Source organism: Bubalus kerabau, chromosome 18, assembly GCF_029407905.1.
Source record: "Bubalus kerabau isolate K-KA32 ecotype Philippines breed swamp buffalo chromosome 18, PCC_UOA_SB_1v2, whole genome shotgun sequence".
NCBI classification, from domain to species: Eukaryota; Metazoa; Chordata; class Mammalia; order Artiodactyla; family Bovidae; genus Bubalus; species Bubalus kerabau.
Window position 1 is genome coordinate 7,210,645 of NC_073641.1, and position 17,866 is coordinate 7,228,510.

At 48.3% G+C, this 17,866-nt stretch overlaps 1 long non-coding RNA gene across 1 annotated transcript; it reads left to right on the forward strand.

Moving 5' to 3' along the window:
- The first annotated feature begins 71 nt into the window (after window positions 1–71).
- LOC129632806 (uncharacterized) lies at window positions 72–13,300 on the forward strand. Its single transcript, XR_008704671.1, has 3 exons — window positions 72–221; window positions 862–1,008; window positions 12,867–13,300. It is a non-coding gene; the product is annotated as an uncharacterized LOC129632806 (long non-coding RNA).
- The last annotated feature ends 4,566 nt before the right edge of the window (window positions 13,301–17,866 follow it).

Consider the following 17,866-nt stretch of genomic DNA (forward strand, 5'->3'; position numbering starts at 1 on the left):
CTGGCGGACGGAAACTACATCTACCGGCAGGCTCCGGGCTCGCGTCTCCAGTTTGCGGGACAGGATGGGACTTGTAGGCGTAGGCCCTAGTGATTGCTGCAGCGTGGGCTGGCCTTCCTCGCCCTCACCCGGTACTGCCCCTTCGCTCTAAATCTGCGCATTCCCAGAGTACCTGATTGTAAGAATCGTCTCCTAGGCTGATTGAATGCATAGATTAACAGGTTTGTCCCTTAGAGATTCTGATTCAGTATTTCTAGGTCGTGGCCTGGGAATCCATGATTTTAACATGTATTCCCACGCCCTTCTTGAGCAACAAATATGATCTGGGAAATGTGGGAAGCAGTGGACTAGTCACATTTCTTTTATTCAAAAATTGTGGTTTTTATTTCCCCTTCTGATTTTAGTAGAAGTACATACTTATTTTAGAAAATTGAAAAATAACAGAAAATTGTGCCGTAAAAAAGTTCCCTGATTTTGTTTGTGTGTGTGTGTGTGTGTGTGTATTTCCTTCCGGATAGTTTTTTTTTTTTTTTTGGCTTGCTTGGTCAGTTGTGTCTGACTCTTTGCAACACCCATGGACTGTGGCTTGCCAGACTCCTCTCTCCATGGAATTTTCCAGGCAAGAATACTGGAATGGGTTGCTGTTTCCTTCTCCAGGGGATCTTCCCCACTCAGGGAACAGAACTCTCATTTCCTGTGTCCCCTGCTTTGGCAGGTGGATTCTTTACTATTGAGCCACCTGGGAAGCCTACAATAATAATAAGTGAATGTTGAGTAATTGGAATATTACAGGCATGATACCAAGTACTTTATATACACTACTTCACAATCTAAAAAGCAGTTATTATCACTATTTTGCAGATCCAAAAATGGAGGCACAGAGTTTGTTACCATGATCACCTAGCTAAAGGTGGAAGAGGAGGGGTTGAAGTCAGGTCTCCTGAATCCAAATCTTGGCGATGTTTAAGCTAAGGTGTACTACATTTTGCGAGCTAGCTGACATCAAAGGTAAGGCTTTTTTTCTCAATTTTTTTTGTAGCTACAATTCACCATTGGAACTGCCACCACTGTCCTCTCTTTCTTTCAGCTTTTGCCTGTTAGTGACTAACTCTTGCCCATAACCTAGGCATTGTTATTTCATCTTCCATAAGCGGTGGAGGGTATGTAAATAATAAATTCTTCAATATCCTTGGCTCCTAAGAAAAGAAATAATAGAGATCTCTCTATTATGGATGCTCTCCACTCCAGCATTTCCCATTTAAAAGCATTTAGCCCTTAAAATGAATATTGGGGTGTTATAGTTTATACTCAGCCTTTAACTCAAGTTCACTCTTCCTCAAAGGTTAAGTTAACAACCAACATTATCTCGTAATACTTCAGCCATCCTGGGGATTTCCTAATGACTATTTCTCCTAATTGTTCCCACACTTATCACCCACTTTTAGCCGCAGGAGAGGCCTGGGTTCAGGCTGCCTGGGCCCCCAAGTTCATTCTTCTCGAAACTCTCTGATCACTTTGGCCAGCCTCTTCTCCATTTTGACAGGCACATCTTACTCTTTCCTCAGGGTAAACTTTTCTGACCTTCTGACCTAATTGGTTTTATCTCACTTTTAGACTCTCAAAGCCTCTTTCTTGTAACAATTATTGTAATTGAAAGTGAATAATTTATAGGTTAATTGGCCACCTGTTGCCACGGCTAAAGTTCTAGAGCCACACAGCCTGCTGTTCATCACCACATTTCCAGCCCATAGCTCAATACCTAGCTGAAAGCAGACGTGTACGTTTTGGTCCATTTCCTATAACCATGGGGTAAAGTCAGAGAGACAGTCTGTGTTGGGGGTGGGTGGAGGAGGGTGTCATTTGTAGCCACCACTTGCAGAAAAAGCAGGGGATGATGGATTAATCCATCATGACCAAATGGGTAAGTGATCCTGGAGACTGACAGCAAATGGTTTAATCGTTTGTCAGTCTCATGAGGACCTTGTATCATATCCTAGTTGCTAGAATTCTGACCTGTGAAAGCAGGTTGAATCTTATAGCTGTGACCTTGTGTCTGGAACCGCTATAAATGGGTTGTGGTGGAGTCAAGGGAATGAAGAGAAAGTAATCAAGACTTGTGCAGTTGCTAAGTCGTATTTGACTCTCTGTGACCTCATGGACTGCAGCACTCCAGACTTCCCCGTCCTTCACTATCTCCCAGAATTTGCTCAAATTCATGTCCATTGAGTCGGTGATGCCATCCAATCATCTCATCCTCTGTCGTCCCCTTCTCCTGGTTTATTACTCATCCAGAGTTGCAGTAAGTTTCCACTACACCCAAAATGCAAAGACATGTAATACACAATGATTGTCACCAGGGAGCGCCATTGCTGTATTAATAATCCAGGATCTTTAGAAATTTCTACGCAGATATTGTTTTAATTTTGGCCCAGGTAGTGATCTCATTTTCAGATATCCTTTAGGGAAAAATAATCGTTGCCTCTCATTGTTACAGTTTGTCTGTAGCACATTGCCTGAGCCCAGTGAATTGTACATATTAAGGACTGGAATATTTTATGTCAACGACTACAAGGCTAAACCTGGATCTCCAAAAGAGAGAGGGCAGAAACTGGAAATGAGATCCATAATTTGCCAAGGGAGATATGAAAAAGCAGCCACGCATGAGGGCTTCTGCATCAGATGACACTGGACTGGAATCCCGGCTCCATCGCTTTGGGGTGGTGTGACTGGGAAAGTCGCCTCATGTCTCAGAGCCTTAGTTCCTCAGGGCTCTGGCGAGGATGAAGCTTCAGTTTGACATTCTAGTTAGCATAATTCCTGGTCCCCAGCCAATGTTGATAATATAATACAGTCACAAGTTTACATTTGGGTTGGGAAGTTATTTAATTAACCAGTGTCTCCTCTACTAACTTCTAAATTACATGAAGGGAGGGTTTGTCTGTTTTGTTTATCATTGTGTCCTTAGCACCTAAATAGTGCCTGTACGTATAGGCTCTTGGTAAATATGGATGAATGAACAAAAATAATGAATAAATGGGAAATTGGCTCTTCTAAGTATATAATGTAATGTAATGTTAGTCGCTCAGTTGTGTCTGGCTCTTTGTGACCCATGGACTGTATTCCTCTAGGCTCCTTTATCCATGGAATTCTCCAGGCAAGAATACTGGAGTGGGTTGCCATTCCCTTCTCCAGGAGATCTTCCCAACCCAGGGATTGAACCCTGGTCTCCTGCATTGTAGGAAGATTCTTAACCATCTTCTAAGTATCAGTTCAGTTCAGTTGCTCAGTCGTGTCCGACTCTTTGCAACCCCATGGACTGCAGCATGCCAAACTTCCTGTCCATTACCAACTCCCGGAGCTTGCTTAAACTCATGTCCATTGAGTCGGTGATGCCATCCAACCATCTCATCCTGTCGTCCCCTTCTCCTCCCACCTTCAATCTTTCCCAGCATCAGAGTCTTTTCAGATGTGTCAGTTCTTTGCATCAGGTGGCCAAAGTTTTGGAGTTTCAGCTTCAACAGCAGTCCTTCCAATGAATATTCAGGACTGATTTCCTTTAGGATTGACTGGTTTGATCTCCTTGCAGGCCAAGGGACTCTCAAGAGTCTTCTCCAACACCACAGTTCAAAAGCATCAATTCGTCAGCGGTCAACTTTCTTTATGATCCAACTCTCACATCCGTATATGACTACTGAAAAAACCATAGCCTTGACTAGACGGACTTTTGTTGGCCAAGTAATGTCTCTGCTTTTGAATATGCTGTCTAGGTTGGTCAGAACTTTTCTTCCAAGGAGTAAGTGTCTTTTGATTTCATGGCTTCAGTCACCATCTGCAGTGATTTTGGAGCCCAAAAATAAAGTCTGCCACTTTTTCCACTGTTTCCCCATCTATTTGCCATGAAGTGATGGGACCAGATGCCATGATCTTCGTTTTCCGAATGTTGAGCTTTAAGCCAACTTTTTCACTCTCCTCTTTTACTTTCATCAAGAGGCTGTTCAATTCCTCTTCGCTTTCTGCCTTAAGTGTGCTGTCATCTGCATATCTGAGGTTATTAATATTTCTCCTGGCAATCTAGATTCCAGCTTGTGCTTCATCTAGCCCGGCATTTTGCGTAATGTACTCTGCATATAAGTTAAATAAGCATGGTGACAATATACAGGCTTGATGTACTCCTTTCCCAATTTGGAACCAGTCTGTTGTTCCACGTTCAGTTCTAACTGTTCCTTCTTGACCTACATACACGTTTCTCAGGAGGCAGGACAGGTGGTCTGGTATTCCCATCTCTTCAAGAATTCTCCACAGTTTGTCCTGACCCACACAGTCAGCGGCTTTGGCGTAGTCACTAAAGCAGAACTAGATGTTTTTCTTGAACTCTCTTGCTTTTTCTATGATCCAGCGGATGTTGGCAATTTGATCTCTGGTTCCTCTGCCTTTTCTAAATCCAGCTTAAACATCTGGAAGTTAGCGGTTCATGTACTGTTGAAGCCTGGCTTGGAGAATTTTGAGCATTACTTTGCTAGCATGTGAGATGAGTGCAGTTGTGCGGTAGTTTGAACATTCTTTGGCATTGCCCTTCTTTGGGATTGGAATGAAAACTGACCTTTTCTGGTCCTGTGGCCACTGCTGAGTTTTCCAAATTTGCTGGCATATTGAGTGTAGCACTTTCACAGCATCATCTTTTAGGATTTGAAATAGCTCAACTGGAATTCCGTCACCTCCACTAGCTTTGTTCGTAGTGATGCTTCCTAAGGTCCACTTGACTTTGGACTCCAGGATGTCTGGCTCTAGGTGAGTGATCACATCATCATGATTATCTGGTTCGTGAAGATCTTTTTTGTACAGTTCTTCTGTGTATTCTTGCCACCTCTTCTTAATATCTTCTGCTTCTGTTAGGTCCCTACCATTTCTGCCCTTTATTGTGCCCATGTTTGCATGAAATATTCCCTTGATATCACTAATTTTCTTGAAGAGATCTCTAGTCTTTCCCATTTTATTGTTTTCCTCTATTTCTTTGCATTGATCGCTGAGGAAATCTTTCTTATCTCTCCTTGCTATTCTTTAGAACTCTGCATTCAGTTGGGTATCTTTCTTTTTCTCCTTTGCCTTTAGCTTCTGTTCTTTTCTCAGCTATTTGTAAGCCCTCCTCAGACAACCACTTTGCCTTTTTGTGTTTCTTTTTCTTGGGGATGGTTTTGATCACTGCCTCCTGTACAGTGTCATGAACCTCCATCCATAGTTCTTCAGGCACTCTGTCTATCAGGTCTAATCCCTTGAATATATTAATCACTTCCACTGTATAATCTTAAGGGATTTGATTTAGGTCATACCTGAATGGTCTAGTGGTTTTCCCTACTTTCTTCAATTTAAGTCTGAATTTTGCAATAAGGAGTTCATGATCTGAGCCACAGTCAGCTCCGGGTCTTGTTTTTGCTGACTGTATAGAACTTCTCCGTCTTTGGTTGCAAAGAATATAATCAGTCTGATTTTGGTGTTGACCATCTGGTGATGTCCATGTGTAGAGTCTTCTCCTGTGTTGTTGGAAGAGGGTGTTTGCTATGACCAGTGTGTTCTCTTGGCAAAACTCTTCTAAGTATAGGAACAGGCTATTCAAGATTTTTGATACTGCCCTCCACCAAATGGCAGAATATCATCAGTATACTGGCTGTGTTTACAGAGGGGTCAGGTGCAATCCAGTGAGCTGTCCATAATGCATGACTGAACTGGACTAGGAGCCTGGAGCTGAGAGCAGGCCCCAAGGTTAGAGGAAAATCTGTGGGTTGCCTTGGTATCCTTCCAGTCTTTCAGGAGCATTCCAGAGTCCGGGGCTGCATTTAGACACCACGCCCAGTTGGGTTAGACAGGTTGTTGGTCCTCATTCATGTTCATGGTGTGGCCCTTTTTCTCCTTGCTTCCGTATGTTCATCCAAAGAGCCTTACTAAGTCTTAGGCCATACAGATGTTCATTTTTTAATTGACAATATACGGCGTTTCTCGAAATTGGCAGTCTGTAGTATATTGGCTACATCTGCACCAAGGGATCTCAGCTGCTTTTTGTTTATTTCTTTGTGATGTTTTCCAGCATCTCTAATGACCGACTGGATCCAAACACACACTCAGAAAACAAGGCTTTGATAAGCAGGTGTCCTCAGCACCAATCAATACTATCACTGCTTCTCCCACCAAATGTGCATCTTAGATAACATTTCAGGCTGCAGTGTTTTTAGCACATTGTCATTTCAAATTCTTATTACTAAAGGATGCTTAGTGAAGAGGCGATCTGATATAATGTAAGAAAAGAATGGGAAGTTTGAAATCTGGGTTGAGTTTGGATTGGGAACCTCTCTTATCATGTGTGTGACCTTGAACCATCCATGAACCAGTCTGAGCCTCAGTTTGCTCATCTGTAAAATGAGCATATTAATACTTGCCATTTGTTGTTGTAAAACAGATAGTATGTATGCAGAACTTGACACATAGTTGGCACTCAATAGCTAATAGCTAATAATATGGCCTTGATACAACTTCCTAGTGTACTCAGTTGTAGTCTGTTATGGGGCAGAAATCTTGATTAATATGTGTTTATTTTATAATTTTTTTTTTAAGTATTTGTTTTTATTTGGCCACTCCAAGCCCTCACTGTAGCAGACGGGATCTTTTAGTCTCAACATGTGGAATCTAGTTCCCTGGTCAGGAGTTGAACCTTGGCCCCGTGGTTAGGAGGGTGGAGTCTTAGCAACTGGACTTCCGGGGAAGTCCCAATATGTATTTTGAATTATACTTGCTACTTGCTAGTTTCGATCTTTTGATTACATAGAGAGCCTCTTAGCCAGCCCCTACGCTGATGGCCTCAGGGAAGCCGGGCTCACAGTTGGGCCGTCCACGCTACTGCTGTTGGGATCTGGATCCATTCTGTCTGTCTTCGGTTTTCACACAGACAATGCTACCTGTCATTCTCCAGTGACTCCCCTGTTGAATCATTTGCTTCTAGTTGCCTGCCCAGTATCCATTCCCTGTTTTATCATCCAAACCCAGTTTTCTCTGGGGCTTCAGTGTGCCCTGTTAAAGTGTCTGCCCCAGATTCCTTGGGTTGCTAAGGGTAACCATAGGTGTCAGTTCTGACCGAGGAGATAGAAGCTGAGGGTGTCTGGGAAGGCTTTGTCTTGCTGATAGATCCTCTGCCCTATCCTGCTGTAGTATGGAGGTGCAGCAGTCCTGAACCAAAGGGTTAGTTGCGGGGCATGTAACTGGTTCTGGCCAGTGAGCTGTAAGCGGAAGGGATTCGTGTCCCTTCTGGGACATTTAAGTACTAACATGAGACCCTCCAAGAATTCTCCTTTCACCTGCCATGATAACCAGCACAATTTGAGATAGTGGCTGATCTATCATCCTGGGCCCAAATGAGAGGTCATGGAGTAGGGGCTCCAGTTGGCCCCTAATGGACCAGCAGGATTGAAAAATAAACCTTGGTTGTTTTGAGCCACTGAGATTGTGGAGTTGTTTTTTACTGCAGCATTATCTAGCCCATCCTGACTGATACAAACCTGACCACATTGCTCCACTAAATCCATTATTGTGGAATGACTGAACATAGAAACTAACAAACAAATGATTGGCTAAAAGCGTGAATGAATCAGCTTCCTTCTCCTGGGCCCCATCCCTTCAGATCATGTCTAGGAATCACTATAAATCCACCTAGTTCACTACGTATACCTTTATAGATGTCTTTGGTTAGTCTTTCTTCAACTTTGGTGTTCATCAAAATTCCCTGAGGACCTCATTAAAAATATAGATGCCCAGCCATCCTTCAGATCTACAGAATCATTGCCAAGAGGTGGGTCATGGCCATTTGCATTTATAACAAGTTTCCTAAGAGATTCTGACAATGGGTCCAGATCAGGAACGTTTGCCTGTTTGGGTAGAAAATTCGGACCCCCATCAACAAGCCCAAAAGGGTGATTATTTTTTGGCATGTTGGTTTTTTAGCTTCTCTTTGTCAACCTCCCCACCTCAGCCTCTACTCCCAACTCTCACCCTTGTTTCCAGCTGGCCACTTATACCTAAGTTGATGGTGCCCTTGAAAATATCCTTGACATCTCCCCTCTGGCTCTTGCATCTCTTGTCTGTAAAGAGAAGCACGTTCATACCTTAAGGGAGGTCATCAATAGTGGTTCCTGAGAATGGAAGTGGGTGCCAAGGGTACAGAGGGGTGCAGGTAACTGCTCAAGTCAGCCGTGGGGATGTCCCACAAAAGGTGACATTCAAGCAGGGTCCTCATGAGTGTGGTGGGTGTTGCCCTTCTTTATGGAAGTGCCTTTGAACACGTTTGTTCATTTGGACCATACCCGCCTGTGAGTCTCTGTAGGATGGGGAGACCTCTTCTACCTGGCAGCCCAGAGACTTGATTTCCCCGCTTCCTAAGCATATGGTTTCCACTCCAGCTATTAGAGGCCACTGTGGCACTTGGTGCAGCAGGTGGCAGGTGAAGAAAGCATGTTCCATGCCAGAAGGTGGTGTCCTGCCTTCAGAGGGCTGTGGTGGGGGTCCCACAGGGGTGTCCAGTATCTGTCCAGTCCATGTCAGAGACACCTGATGCTGTTCTGACCCAGCATTGGGGCGGTGGCATCTCTGTGGAATGTCCAGTGCTGTGATTTTAGGGGTGACTCCTGTCCACGTCATCTCCAGGCTTGGATCTCTGGCCCTCCCAGGGATTCCAGGAGCCACTCGTATTCCTTTTTTTGGACGGGGGCTGCTGTGCTGAGTCTTCGTTGTGCAGGACTTTCTCTAGTTGTGGCCAGCAGGGGCTACTCTCTACTGTGGTGTGTGGGCTTCTCACCGCATGGCTTCTCTTGCTGCTGAGTGCAGGCTCCAGGGCACACGGGCTTCAGTACTCGTGGATCCTGGGCTCTAGAGCACAGGCTCCTTAGTCGTGGCACACAGACTCAGTTGCCCTGTGGCGTGTGGGATCTTCCCGGATCAGGAATTGAAACCCCCTGTCTCCTGCATCGGCAGGCATAGTCTTTACCACTGAGCCATCAGGGAAGCCCCACCCCATATTCCTTACTGCATAACTTTACTGATTAAACCAGCCAGAGTTCATGTCTGTTGCAACTAAAGGACCTTTCCTGGATAAGTACATAGAGAGGAGAGAGGATCAGAGCCCCAGGCAGAAGGTTCTAGCTTGAGCAGAGGCCCAGGATCTAGAAGAGCATTGGATATATTCTGTAGAGGGATGCCAGTCCCATGGGGTTGCAGAGCACGTATTTGGGGTGGAGTGGGGACCAGCAGGAGATGAGGTGGATGAAATAAGCTGGGAGCTCAAATGCTACCATTTCAGGAATTAAATTTGACTTTGGAGTGGAAACAGTGGGCTTTAAATAGGACAGAAAGAGTACTAGATGGAAAATTGACAAAGATTTCTGTGGGACAACATGGGGTGTGATTGGACCTGGTAAGACTGGGGGCAGGGAGACGGATGAGGAAGCGGCAAGAAGTATCTCATGGGGTGGATGCTGGCTAGGGCGTCCCTGCCCCTTGAGATCTGGCTCAGACTGCTCACTCCTTCCTTGTCACTGCCCACCCCGCCCTCCGCCCACCACTACTATCCTAGGCCCTGCAGAAGTCCAAGCCTGACCCCACGACACAATTTCTGCAACTTTTCCATGGTCACCACTGCATCAGAACTCCAGCCTCCACTGTGTTCATTTTAGTTTATGGATTTTCTTGTGAAATGCAGCACCTTGATTCCTTAGATGACTTAGATTCTTAGACGACTTTATATGTCCCGAGGGATTCATGGTCAGCTGTTTCTCCCCATGGGCACACCAGCCTCTGTCCCAGCTCATCACCTTCTCTCTTTCCTTACTCGCTCCATCTCATCTTCACTCCGTGCCTCGTGGTTTGCCTGTGAAATGCCGGATACTCCTGCCTGACAGGTTGCCCCACAGATGATGCCTCTCGAGCCCTCTCTTCCAAACCCAGTTCCAGGCCCATGAAAGAGGCCATCCGAACATGAGGTCACACTTTTAACAAGCCCCATGCTCCTTCAAAGACAGGAGTAATTAAGAGTTACTTTTCTGCCTCTACAATAGCTTTGCACAGTTGAAATTTGCTTTTATCAATAGTAATTATAAACCACAAAATAACAGAAATTCGTCTGTCTCATGGAAAAGTCTGGAGGAAGACCGACAGGGCAGGCCCATGACCTTTAGCCTCCCAGGCTCCTCTGCCATCGTGAAAGCTCTGACCCAGGAGGGCTGCTTAAGTCACCAGGCCCTAGAGCACTGTGGAGCAGGTTGGGAAGTGTAGCTGGACCTCTGGTACAACCCCTGGTTAAAAATTGGTGTACGTATTGTTAAGGAAGAAGTGGCAAGTGTGTATCGGGAGGAACTAGTGGTTTCTGCTGTGTCCATGAAACCCGCTTGTCTCAGAAGTTCCACCTGCACTTTTTCCAGGACTGGATCTTGAAAGAAGCTTAAATGTTTAGTGTGTGGGTCACGGGGCACAGTGGTCCCAATAGTTGCTCTCACGCCTTTGGAAGTGTCAGCTTTGCAGCTTTAGGAAGGGCTGGGGCGCAAGGCCGCTCAGGAGTCAGCAGACGCCGCTCACAGGGCCCCACTCCCTGCTTTCCTGGGGCTCAGTCTAGCAGGCACCTCTCTGCAGCTGAAACAGAGTGGGGCCCAAGAGGCCTGTGAACACAACAGAAATCTCAGCTCTTGTTGCTCACAGAGGGTTTATTTCCAGAGGGATCCTGGGGCTACCGAGAAGTGCTTTTCTTTCTGGGGAGACAGTGCAGCCGCTGAAGAGCCTGTGGGTGAGGACAACGTTGCCTTCCTGCCTGAGGTCCAGGAACCTGGGTCCGCTCCTGGCACTGGCTTCTCCGAGCCCGTCCAGGACTTCATTGGTGGGCTGTGCGCTGAGCATTTGCTGCTGCCACATGCTGCTAATATTTGAGTGGACTGCTTCCTGGGATCACACTTCAAAGTGGGGGTTTCCTCCATTTTTAGGGGTGCTAGAGAAAGGTACAGGTCCCAGTGGCTCAACCCAAAATGAAACCCAGGTCTTCTGCCTCCATTCCAGTGCCATTTTCTTCTATTCCCTCCCGAGGAAGGCTCTGATTGGCAGGTTCCATTTAGTGGGCTGTGGACATCACCAGGTATTCTCAGCTCTCTGCCTTCTAGGTCCAAGGCAGTATTGTACATGCTGGCCCCAAGGCAGGGCCATGTGACTAGTTCCAGCCAATGAGCCAGGAGTAGAGTGATGTCACTTCTGGACTAAACTCTGTAATAACTGCTCCAGGTCTCTCTGGCAATGATGGTGGATGCTCCATTAGCCTGGACTCGGGGTGACCTAGAGCAGAGCCCTCAGCTGACCCTTGATGGAGCTGTAGAGTGATCAAGAAATAAGTCTTTGGTGTTTTAAAGTCATTCAGATTTAGGATTTTTTTGTTGTTGTTACCTGGCCTGACCTGACTTTACCTGCACACTTACCATCTGCTTGGTCACTTGGCATTTCAATACCCTTCCTATTTTGGGGGTAACCTCCACCCTGTGAGATTTGTTGGGCAGCAGAGCCTTCCTATGGAAGGTGGGAGTGCCCAGTACACACCTTCCCAGCTCCCCTTGCAGCTCGGGTGCAGGCACATGGCCAGGGTTAGCAGAGACAGCAGCAGCCGTGGCGCCCCAGACTGTTCGTAGCAGCTGCGGTGCTGACGTTGCTGGGCTGGTTTCGTGGCAAGAGTGTGAGCCGTGATTCTGGCTGTGTGACTTCCCTTTATTCCTGCCTACCTTCTAAGCCTCGTTCTCCACCCTTCCTGTCTCATCTGTGAGCTGCTCAGCATCCTTTTAATAAATTTGCTTTCAGTTTAAATCACCCATACTTCATTTATGTTGCTTGCAACTAAGAGCCTTGGACGGATACAACCAAATAGAGGGCAGTGTGGGGTGGCACAGGAGCCAGGAGCTGGAAGGAAGGATCTGGCAAAATGTGCCTGACTTTTCTCCCTTGCACAAATTGCTTCTCTGGGAGCAACTTTTGTCTGTCTTAGGCCAGAGCAAACCAAAGTGCTGGGTAGGAGCTCTGGTCAGCCTTTTGGGCATGTGAACCTCACTTTTCTTATCTGTAAAAGGGCCAATGATAGGACCTCACTTATAGGGTAGTTGTGAGGCATGTATTTGAAAGAGAATGTATTTGAGGAAGTTCTGGGAACCATAAAACAAAACCCCAGTGCAAGTTCACAACGTTATTCTTCTGTGTTAACTTGCCCAAATATATCCAGCTGGGGAATCTTGGATGGCACGACAGGTTAAATGAAACCCATTCTTCCTGATGCCACCGTTCTGTCACTCACCTCTCGGGAGGTCACAGACCAGTCCTTACAATTCAAACCCATCTGAGATTCTGCTCAGGAGACCAGAGACCTCAGACTGGAGGGGATGAAAAGATTCCTGGTGGGCTTGGTAAAGGCAGAGAAGCACAGAGGTGGGAAAGGATATTAGGCGTTGTTCTATTCAATCCTCTCCATTTTGAGAGTCCAGAGAGAGAGGGGGAGCCTCCAGCCCACAGCCACTCAGCAGCTCTGTTGGCTGAGCTTGGGGTTGGGATGCAGATCTTTTCATTTTGACAGCGTGCCTTCATCTGGACATACACGTGTGCTATCATCCAAGGATGCAAAGAGAACGCGGGAATATGACAACTCTTCCTCAAATTAACAACCCCCACTTCCTAGCAACCTGTGACCGACTCGTCCTCACCCCCCATAGAGAAGGGTCTCTGGAGAACTGTTTCTGTTTTTTCTTTCTTAGCCCTCTAAATGCTTTATTGAGGAAGGCTGAAAACTGCTGAATTGATTTTTTTTTTTTTTAAATTAGCACAGAATCTGAATCAAAGAAATTTGGAAGAAGAGAACTTTTTCATCTAAGTGGCTGCCGGCACCCCCACCCCAGCTGAAGTGCTCCCTTGTTCTTGTCTCCTCTGCCCCAGATTCATGGGCCGCGCTCGGGATCGTTGGCAGTTTCCTCTGTACTGTCCTGACAACGTCCGGCCATGAAACTGAAAAGCTAGTCACCGAATCTCGCTCCCACCGGCTTTGTCCTTGCCAGGGATTCAACAGAGAAATGTGGAAGAGGGAGCCTCCCCGCGCCTGCAGCAGGCTGAAATGCTACCAGAATGACAATGGGCTGGGGTGTGGGAGGAGGGGAGCGTGTGCAGCGTGCCAGGAATGAATGAATGAATGAGAGGGAGTGAGAGAGAGAACGAGAGAGAGCAAACTTGGGGTTCAAATTAAAAAATTCTAGGGTCTCAACAGAGGTGCTGGTGTCTGTACTCCAAGGCTTGCTACCGAATGCTGAGCTGGGCACTTTTCCCCAGGCAGGTGCCCTCTGGCCCTCTGCCAAGGTACAGAGCTTGGGGCTGCAGAGGGGGGAAGTAGGACTTTGGGGGCGGAAATGGCTCCAAACTGGGGCAAGGCCTGGGAGGCCAGCCTACCCAGTCAGCTTACTGTCTGGCCAGACTCCCCCTCCCATCCCCCACCACCTCAAGGGTCTCCGCTGAATTTAGACATTAGTACTCACTCCACATACCCTCCCCAGCCCACTAGAGGAATTTTAAGAAATCCACAAAAACCAGAGGAATTTTGATTACCCTTAATTAAGGAAAAGCTTTCCAGGAGACCACGTGTCGGGTGACTCCCTGTGACATGGGTGTCCCGCAGCTGCAGGAGGGTGGGGCAGCCCCATGGCTCTGTGTCCTCTGCCCTGGGCCCTGGGACTCACACAGAGCAAGGTCCTGGTGGATGTTTGTAGGAATGGCTTCGTTCAGAGAGCTCTTGTTCCTGCCCCATCCCCTCCCTAGACTTGGGGACTGACGTAGGGGGGTGTGGGGAAGCGGGAGAGTGAGGTGTCTGAGCAGCGGGCCTCTGGGGCCAGGCTGAATGGGGTCTCTGACTTGATAGCCAAGAGACCTCAAACCAGTTGCTTAACATCCGCAAGTGTGTCTCCTCCCTGACGTGGGAATCACCATGGTGACCATGCACAGGGAGGCTGTGAATTAAACAAAGACCTCCATGTCTGCTTGCCGGGTAGTCAACGTTCAATAAAAAGAAACACTTAACTAGGTATATACCCAGAGCCCATCCTGACGTAGGGAGACTCTTCTCAAGAGCTTCCACCTCATCATCCACAGATCCTGGGATTGGTCTTGTTACTGGACCGGCCTGGCATTGAAGGGACCCTGGGAAGCTGGGCTGGTCCTTTGTGTTTTAACTGAGCATGTGCATTCACTCAGTCAGCCTCTCCGTTGTTCTTGTTCAGTTGCTCAGTCGTGTCCGACTCTTTGCGACTCCATCGACTGCAGCACGCCAGGCTTCTCTGTCCTTCACTGTCTCCCTGAGTGTGCTCAAACTCATGTCTACTGACCCATCTTGTCCTCTGTCATCCCCTCCTGCCTTCAGCCTTTCCCAGCATCTCATTTGTTCACAGAGACTGTTTCCCAGTCTCTCATCTGTTCACGCAAGTATTTATCGAGTGCCTTCCACATGCCGTCTTGTGCTGGGGTTTGAGCTAAAAGGGCACCTGATCTCAGTTCTTGAAGCTCATAAGCCAGCAAGAAACAAACAACGTCAAAGTCAGAATCATCTGCGGCCCAGATCAGTAGGTGATCAGGGAAGGCGTCTCTTGGGGGCAATGTTTGAGCCTAGATCTAAATAGCAAGAAAGAGCAGCCACCTCCTGAGGGAAGGGCAACCTGGGAAGGAAGCAGTAGTTTGGAGGCTTGGAGGTGGGCCAGGACTGCTTAGGGGGCGCTTGTGGCTGAGGCTGATGGAGGTGGGACAGGACTGCTTAGGGGGTGCTTGTGGCTGATGGAGGTAGGACAAGACTGGTTAGGGGGCGCTTGTGGCTGAGGCTGATGGAGGTGGGCCAGGACTGCTTAGGGGGCGCTTGTGGCTGAGGCTGATGGAGGTGGGCCAGGACTGCTTAGGGGGCGCTTGTGGCTGAGGTTGATGGAGGTGGGCCAGGACTGCTTAAGGGGCGCTTGTGGCTGAGGCTGATGGAGCACCGGGACTGCCGAAGGGAGGAGCAGATGCATTCTGGGAAGCCACAAGAGAGCTCATTTCATAGGAAGGCAGCCTGGAGGACTGGGGTTGGGCCCAGAGTCCAGCGTGTGGTAGGAGCGGGGTGCTTCTGCCAGTGTCTCCGGCCCCCGCTTTGCCCTGCACCTGCTGTAAGTGCATTAAAGGACAGATCATTCAGAATCAAGGTGTAGTCCCATCATTATTATGCATGGCCTGCTTTCTCAAAGGGCGTCTCCCCGAACTTGGGGTCACCCCTGGGCCCGGTTACGGGGGAGTAGATATGCCTTCCCGCCTGTCGCCAGCCTCTCCTGCTGTTCTCTGTGTGGGGCACACACGCTGGTGCTGACTCCCAGGGGTGCAGGCAGTTCTGCCGGAATTGGAGACGCCCTTCCCCAGCTGGGTCCTGACTGAGGCAGGTGTCAAGTAAACTCCAGGGTGGGCCTGTTGTCCAGGCCTGCAGCCTGAGATCACCCCCATGATCAGTCTCCCTTGGTCCCAGCTGCACAAACAGAGGACCCGCAGCCACCCTGAATGTTGGATCTGGGGTCCCAACGCTGTGTGGGCACCGCCAGCCGATTCACAAAGGGCTGCCTGCTGGGGTCAGGCAGCCAAAGACCCTCTGGTGGAACGGAGCCTGAGGCTCTTCTTGTTGAAAAGAGCTAAGAGACACGTAACCCAGCCCCATTCGTTCAGTCATTCATTCAACACATGTTTGTTAAGTACCTACCATATACCAGGCATTGTATTAGTGCCAGGTTATATACTAGACCCAGGGAACTATGGTGAAGAGCAGGCCAGCGATTCTGGTCCTCATGGCTGTCAGTACTTTTAAGCAGGTGAAGACACACAAAACAAGGAAACCTACAAATACATAAATTGGAACATAATATATGTGAGAGAAAACACGAGAGCAACACATACAGCATATGGTACAGACCCAGTTTGGTCAAAATGGTCCAGGTGCTAAGGCTCAGGTAAGTCACAGTCCCATATAAATGGGATTTATATAAATATAAATCCCCAGAATGCCCATATCATCTCTGAGGCTCATTACTAATAATACTGCCCAAAAGAATAAATATGAAAACCATGTAGAGAAAATCTGAAACATGGCCAATATTGAGATTAGTTGCAAATCCTGATGTTAATGAAAGTGGTGAAATCTGACAGTCGTTGGCTGTGGTTATAAACTCAGAGATAGGAACAGGTGACATGCTTGTGGAGCATCTCCAGTGTTAGGCTATGTGGTGGGGGGTCCGGGGGTCCCCAGGATGTTAAATGTTAGCTAGAAGTAGAGTATTCCTGCCTGCACCCCGCTTGGAGCACCTCTCAGGGTCCGTCTGTGCTGTGCCACGTGAGGCATGGCAGGGCTGCAAATTCCCAGCTGTCTGTTTTGTTTTGCTTCAAGATTTGACCTTGTTGCCAGATTTCTGTCGAGATTAACTTACAGAGTCCCAGATGTAGTTCATTCTATGGCAGGTTAGGTTGCCACAGTCGATGAAGTTAGTTATATCTACATCTTGGTGAAGCAGGCACAGAAGGGGAGGTTTGAATGGCAAAAAAAATCTCATTTTAGATTGGGAAAAATAGAATTCATGCTTGAGAAAAGAGTGCTATTTCTGTCTCCAGTCTGATTTTACACCCATTTCAGTTTAAAGCTGTGTCCCATTCCAGATCAAAACCTTCCTCTGCCCCTCCTCTCACTCATCTCCTCTCCCTCCTCCCAGCCATCTCCTCCCCCTCCTCTCACTCATCTTCTCCCACTCATCTCCTCCCCCTACTCATCTCCTCCCCTCCTCCCACTCATCTCCTCCCCTCCTCTCACTCATCTCCACCTCCTCCCACTCATCTCCTCCCCTCCTCCCACTCATCTCTTCCCCTCCTCCCACTCATCTCCTCCCCCTCCTCCCACTCATCTCCTCCCCCTCCTCCCACTCATCTCCTCCCCTCCTCCCACTCATCTCCTCCCCTCCTCCCACTCATCTCCTCCCCTCCTCCCACTCATCTCCTCCCCTCCTCCCACTCATCTCTCCCTCCCCCTCCTCCCTCCTCATCTCCTCCCCCTCCTCTCACTCATCTCCTCCCCTCCTCCCACTCATCTCCTCCCTTCTTCCCAGTCATCTCCTCCCCCTCCTCCCACTCATCTCCTCCCCCTCCCCCTCCTCTCACTCATCTCCTCCCCTCCTCCCACTCATCTCCTCCCTTCCTCCCAGTCATCTCCTCCCCCTCCTCCCACTCATCTCCTTCCCCTCCTCCCACTCATCTCCTTCCCCTCCTCCCACTCAACTCCTTCCTCTCCTCCCACTCATCTCCTCCCCCTCCCCCTCCTCCCACTCATCTCCTCCCCTCCTCCCACTCATCTCCTCCTCCTCCCACTCAGCTCCTCCCTCTCCTCCCACTCGTCTCCTCCCCCTCCTCCCACTCATCTCCTCCCCCTCCTCCCACTCATCTCCTCCCTCTCCTCCCACTCATCTCCTCCCTCTCCTCCCACTCATCTCCTCCCCCTCCTCCCACTCATCTCCTCCCCCTCCTCCCACTCATCTCCTCCCCTCCTCCCACTCATCTCCCCCTCCTGCTCCTCCCTCCTCATCTCCTCCCCTCTCCACCCTTGTCTTTCTGCCCTTCCTCCCACCTCCTCTCCCCTACCTCCTTCTCCCACTCTTCCCTGTCCTTAGTCCATTTGCTTGACTTTGATTGGGGGCGTAGTAGCAATCAGGAGATTTAATGTTAGAGGGAAATCTGATAACCTTGGAGCCGCTGACGCAATTTATAGGAGTTCCTCTGTTTTTATCTGTAAAAT